Below are 6,777 nucleotides of genomic sequence, written 5' to 3'. Positions count from 1 at the left end.
GAAGCCTGATGAGGGGGGCTCAAACCCAGGACCCTGGGATCATGACCTGAGCTGAAGGCAAATGCTTAACCAACTGAGCCACCCAGGAGCCCCTCAAGTGTACTTTTCTTTTAGTCTAAATTTGAATATTGAATTTTCCTGCCCAGGGTGTTTTGAAAGGACCCCAGATTCTCCTTTCTCTCCCCATGTCACGTCTTCTAGGACCTTCTTGAGGCCTGCTCCATCTTTCTGCATGGCTCCATTACAGTTTTCAATTCTGTCTGAAATGACGATGAACTGGCCATTCTCCTATGTGTGAGGCCTTTTTCTTCCCCAACGAAATAGAGACAACGATGAGTCAGCCTCTCCCAACCTCCAGGATCTCTCAGTCGTCCCAGTGACTCAGAGGATGGTCTGTTTCATGGGTAAGTGCTCCTCCCAGGAAGTTGGCAGCCCTAACCACCCCCTACCTCAGCCAACCCCCTTCCCTGCTTCCATCAAAGCCACATTGCTAGCAAGACCCAGCGCAGGGGGGGCGGGGGGCAGACCAAGAAAGGTCAGCAATAAGCGGACCAGGAAAGATGGTAGGAGTTGAAAGCCTGAGTTGCAGGAGGCTCAATTTGTTCCTCATTTAGGGGTGGACCTGGGTGGACCCACAAAGGGCTCAGTGTTTCTATTTGAAAATGGGAAAGAGTCTTATATCCTACAATATGAGACTTAGGAGTGGCCCAAAAGGAGAGAAGTTGAGTCTCTTGGAATACATCTGGCTGGAGACATGCTTTGGAACTTTTCTGTGCAAAAGAGGGGGAGCCCTGGGGGTGGTTTATTCTTGAGGATTTCTAGGACAAGCTGTAGGCTGAGCAGGGCCTGAAGGAGGGTGGGGAGGCCTCCAAGGGAGGAGGGTGGGAAGTCAGATGTGGGAAGACTGGCCTAAGGCAGGGGAGCCTGGCAAGTAGGGTACCTTGGTGGGGACAGAGCTGCAGTGTGGACAACCTTGGGTTTGGTGCTTCCCGTGCTATTGGGTCTGACTCTTCTCCACTCTTGTGTCCATTTGTTTTTCTCTCTCCGTCTCCTCCCCATTCTCTCCTGCATCACAGAGAATAGCAAAGGCCCCTCTCCCCCCATGGGTTCTATGTTTTCTTTCCTGTTTAGATGGTGACTGGCATCTATCTGTTTATGGAGTCAGCAATCAATCCATCCTGTTTACTTGTCACTGACACAGTGCGTTGTGGTCAGTAAGGCCGTCCACAGCCCCCCAGGGTGGGGTGGGGACCAGGATGCTGACACACACCTTGGCATACACACTCAGCCATGACCAGGTCACTCTGCCTCACCGGTGCCGGGAGGTTCTGGGCTGTGCTGCTCTGATGTCCGGGATGCTGCAGGGCAGTCAGCTGGGCTAAGGTCACCTCCTCCACTGCTGATGTCCATGACCCAGCATGCTTGGCACAAAAGGGCTCAGGAAAGGTCTTCTGACTGTAACCGAATGCCCAGGGCACAGTTCCTCAGGGGTGGGGAAGTCTCAGAAGCAGGAAAGGCAGTGCCTGGAGGAATAGTGTCAGAAGGCAGCTTGCTCGGTGGGCCCAGTTTTACACGAGGGAGTTAGGAGCAGAGAAGGCAAAGGACTTACAGAATGGGTCACCATTTACCACATCCCCTCTGCTCCCCTTTCCCGATTGGGCCCTTCCTCCCTAATTCATGTGACTTGAGACATACACACTTTGGTTTGTATTTTCTTGGTTTCCTCAAATCCTGTGCCATGGCACTGGTCAGGGTTAGACTGGAGATCCAAAAGGTTTCAAAAGGGGGAGGAGTCAGGACAGACCTGTGGGGAGACAGGTGGTGGTGATGGGTATTTAAATAGAGGTATGGAGGACCCAAGACCAAGAAAATGATGCTCTGTGTTTTCAAGGTGCTTGCCCAGGGCCTGACTTCTAAACTCAAGCATGCAAAGATTGTCAAACAAAAAAACCAAGGAACAAACAAAATCCACATAAGTGGAGAGCCTAGGCGGATGCCCTTTGATGCTTCTAGAGTATTCTCGGAATTCCTGAGGTCATCTGGAGCTCACCAGGGTCAGCCTCGTGGCCTGACTGTATACGTACTGTCATGGTGAAGAGCCAGAAAGATCTGGCCTTGGGGGGCTCGACTGTGCCACTCTCTGCTGTGTGACGGGAGCCCACGCTTCTGTGCACAAATTATTGTTTGAGATTCAGATTGAACAGAGTGCCCTGCATTTTTATTTGCTAACTCTGGCAATGCTTCTAAGCCCTCCAAAGGTTGGTCCCCACCCTCAACCCCCACCTAGTAGCCATTAGTAGCAAACCCTGCATTAGTAGCAAACCCTGCATTATTCTGAAGTCTGGGATTTCACCTCCAAAATTCATGTACAGTTTAAGCTCTTCTCTGTTTCTACTTTGTTTTGCTATAAAACAGCTATTAATTTATCCTAGTTAAAAAGCAAACATTTCCTGTATATTTACACTTGGTTGTGGATCAGTTGAGGCCCTGCTCATCCTGATGGCCAGCTTTCCAGTGGATGGAAGGAGCACTAGGAGGTGTTTGCACTGGGCAACAGTTAACGAGGAAAAGAAGGGCAGGAGAGTAAGATTTTCAAATGGTCACATTTGTTCAATTTAAAGGACTCCATTTTTGCCTTTCTAGTCTGCCTTTTTGATATGTCTTTCACAACGTGGGAATCACTTTAGTTAAAAACATTTAACTCCCTTGCCTGGTAGAATAAAGGGTGGGCAAGCAGAGAGCCAGAGCCTCCAGAAAAATGGAGAGGAGGCATGATAGTACACGTTCCCTGAAAACAGTGAAGGGTGATTTTAGAACAGTGGCTCCACCCTCCTCCCTCCAGGTGCTCCCCTGGCTCCCTGTTTCAGAGCCTTTCAGGGCACGACACAGGCATCAGTGCTTTTAAAAGCTTCCCAAGTTATACCAGTGTGCAGTTGACACTGATACCATTGCTTTGGAGCTTTGCTGCTCAAAGTCTGGCCTAAGGACCAGTGGCATCAATCTCCGGTCTCAGGCCCCACCCTCAGACCTGCTGAATCACAACCTGTGTTTTCGTGAGGTCTCCAGGTGCTTTGCATGCAGTCTGAGAAGACCTGCTTTAGCAGACCTGTTGGGAACCTCATCTTGATGGGGTGGCTACAGCAGCAGCTGGCTTCCTTCAGTGGAGACCCAAAGGCCACGGGTGCTAGTCTGTCCATCAGAGCCCACTGCACTATCTCCCGTTCCAGGGTACACAAATTTGTAGGCTTACCCACAGTGACCGAACTCATGTTCTTTGCCTGGGTCTGTTAGTGCCTCTTCATCAAGACATCATTGTTCCATTAGGAAAGCCATAGAGTAGCCAAAAATGTTGGCTAAAGAGCAGGGACTCCTGTCCTGGCAGAGAACCTAAGGACACACCAGTCAGGATATATGGAGAGGACAAGCAGAAGTGTAGAGTGTGGCCTTGACTTCAGAAGCAGTATTCTCTTACCGTATGTCTGTGCAGGTCGGGTTTTGAGCCATGTAGTCTCTTGTTTTCTAATTCTTTTTTCAGTCAGATGGAATTGATGTAATTGATGAAAAACCTGGGTAGGCAAAGTTGCTCTTTGTCTTTCTCTACCAGTTGGCTATTGCCACAACAGTGCTGTGTAACAAGACCACAAGACCTCAATAGCATACAACAATTAGTATTCATTTCTTATGGGTATGTGTGTTGCCTGGGATGACTCTGCTGATCTCCTGCATCTACAAGTCGGCTGGGCATTAGCTGATCTAGGCTTGGATCAGATTGGTGCTTCAAGATACAGTCTGGGTGAGTCTGGCTCTTGGTTCTGGGTTGAGCCCTGGTTTGCTCTTGTGTGTTCATTCTGCAGTCCCAGGCTGAAGGGCAGTAGCTATGCAGGGGAATATTTTTAATGAAGGTGGAGAAAGCACTAAAAGGAAGTGGAATCATGCAGGACTCTTAAAGCTGAGGTTCGAAATAGACATACTACCACTTCTACTCTATTTCATTCAAACCTAATGTCAGCAGGTGGGAAAATACACTCCACCTGAGTTGTGGCAAGAATATGGATGCAAAATACTACACAGGGAAGTGAAGAATTGTGGACAGTAAGTCAACCCACTGTGTCCTCCAAACTGGAATGACACTTCCTCACTTCCATAGAAGGGATACATGAACCATCCCTTCTAGAACTTTAAAAAACTCCCTAATAGCAGAGACTGCTCGCTGTTCACCCAAAATCACTTTTCTACCCTTCCAGGATTCACAGCTAGAGCATAATTCCCACCCTCCTTTGTTGTTAAGTGTGACCTTGTGACTGGTTTTGGCCAATGGTATGTGAGTAGAACTAATGTTCATTTTCAAGGTAGGGCTTTTTTCTGCTGCTGGCTTTGTGCAGATGACTACAAGACCCTGATGGTTGCTGAAGACACACGTTGGAGTGAGCCTAGATCTCTGAATCACAATGTGGAGGAAAGCCATTATGTTATGGGAATACCTCTTTATTGTGTAGGTAAGGTATGAATTTCTGTTATGTTTGAACCACTGTATTCTTGGGTCTCTTTTTTTATAGAAGCCAGCATTACTTATAACAATGCACTTCCTGCAGCCCTTCTTTGCCACTCTGATGTCTCCCTGTGGTGGTGGCTATGGGAGTGCTTTGTAAACTATAAAGTACTCCACACATGTGAAGCATGTGATCAGTGCTTTACTGATGTTTCAACACAAAGCAGAGTCTAGATCAGTTGTATGGATGTAGCAGAGACTGATGCTTATAACTACTGACATCTGGAGGGGGCCTGATGGCTTGGACACCAATTTTTATATCCCTTATTCTTTTTAATCCTTATACAACCCTGAGTGACAGGCTCCTAGCTTGACTCCCGTTTTAAGGGCGACAAAAGAGAGTTTGCCAAAGTTGCTTCAGGCCTTACAGCTAGCTGTTCAGGTGCCTAAGCCTGACCTCCTTTTCCTCGCTGTTCTGGGAGGAAATGATGAAGTACCTTCTTAGCTCCAATCCACTTTGCACCAATCAGGCTCCAAAGACCCCCTTGGTGTGTGTGTGGGGGAGATAGTAAAACAGGTTGTACCCAAGGCTGCTGGTGGTGGTTATATGATTTGTAAGGAACACTTAAAATTCCAGGCCTTAATCACAACTATATACCCCAGAAATCCATTCTCAAAGACAAGAGAGAGGTATTCTTTGGGCCTTCTACTTTGTGGTGGATTATCTGTAGTGTGGTTACCAAGGAACCCTTCCATTCCTGTGTGCTCATTTGCTACGGTTGAATTATGTCTCTCCCATAGATATATTGGGCATGTTGGAGTTCTAATCCCCTGTACCTCAGGACAGTATCTTTATAGAGGTAATCAAGTAAAAATGAAGTTATTAGGATGTGTCCTAATTCACTGGTGTCCTTATAAGGAGGGGAAATTTGGACACAGAATAGGGACAGGCACATCATGGGAACTTGTGTGAAGATAAAGGAATGAGGACAGAATTTTGGGTGGTGGATGTATAAGCCACAGAGCACCAGAGATTGCCAGTAAAACACAAGAAACCAGGGAACAGCAATGGAACAGATTCTCCCTAGTTGAAGGAACCAACCCTGCTGACACCTTGACTTTGGACTTCTGGCCTCCCGAACTGTGAGACAATGAATTTCTGTTGAGTAAGCCATCTACTCTGTAGGACTTCATTGCGGCAGTCCTAGCAAATACAACACTGCACTCTTTCTATCAAGAAATGTGATTCAGGGGTGCCTGGGTGGCTCAGTTGGTTAAGCATCTGCCTTTGGCTCAGGTCATGATCTTGGGGTCCTGGGATCAAGTCCCGCTGCATTGGGCTCCCTGCTCAGTGGAGAGTCGGCTTCTCCCTTTTCCTCTGCCCCCGGTCGTGCTCTCTATCTCAAGTAAATAAAGAAAATCTTAAAAAAAAAAAAGAAAAAAAGAGGTGGAGTCCATTTATTCTCCCCTTGAGTCTGGGCTGACTTTGTGACTTTCCTTAGCCAATAAAATGTGGTAGAAATAATGAAATGGCACTTCTAGGCCTAGGTCTTCAGATGCCTGGCAGCTTCTATTTCACCTCAGAGAAAAGCCAGGGTGCCATGTTGTAAGGTAGCCCAGGTTATCCTGAAGGAGAGGTCTCATGGTGAGAGAGACCATTTGGGTTGTTCTAGACCCAGTCAAGCTTCCAAATGATGTCCTTAATCAACAAAACATGCAGCAGAAGAACTGTCTCGCTGAGCCCAGTCAACCTAAAAAGTTGAGAAATAAGAAATCGTTGTTTTAAGACACTAAGTTTCAAGGGTGGTTTGTTATGGAGCAATAGCAACTGAAACATACTCTGGCAGGTCTTCTGGCACCTCTGCCACAGTTATCCCTACAGCCAGATGTCTCCAGTGCCTCCTGAACGGATTCTGGGTGACGCCTGTCACATAAAAATCTTCAGCAGTGCATCTGGTTGCAGGGCCTGGGTGATGCCAGCACCCCTGCTGCAGAGGAGGCTGGGAAAGAGCATTTTTGGCTTTGGAGGAGGGGGTGCAGAATCTGTGACATGGAAAGTTCCCCAAACACAGAAGGATGTTCAAAAGGTACTGGACACCCCTGAAATACGATGAAGGTTCTCAATGATGGCCAAATGTTTTTTGGTGAACTCTCTGTGTGCTTGGCACACAGTGCTGGGCCCATCCACCTTCTAATTGTAAACAGTGCCCTGACATCACCCTCCCTCACTCCGCATCCCTGTGGTTTGGAATGGACCAACTCCAGGGCTGGGCATGTGATTCAGGCCC

At 47.7% G+C, this 6,777-nt stretch overlaps 1 protein-coding gene across 1 annotated transcript in view; it reads left to right on the top strand.

Moving 5' to 3' along the window:
* Positions 1-382: 382 nt before the first annotated feature.
* Positions 383-6,777, top strand: part of SMOX (spermine oxidase) — a 67,372-nt gene continuing 60,977 nt past the window's right edge. Inside the window, exon 1 of the mRNA XM_077872330.1 lies at positions 383-404. The gene's annotated coding sequence lies outside the window, so the exon portion shown is untranslated. The remainder of the gene's footprint in view (positions 405-6,777) is intronic.

This window comes from Canis aureus, chromosome 26, assembly GCF_053574225.1.
Source record: "Canis aureus isolate CA01 chromosome 26, VMU_Caureus_v.1.0, whole genome shotgun sequence".
Lineage (NCBI taxonomy): Eukaryota > Metazoa > Chordata > Mammalia > Carnivora > Canidae > Canis > Canis aureus.
Note: the sequence above shows the minus strand (reverse complement) of the source record. Positions and strands in the feature narration are given on the sequence as shown.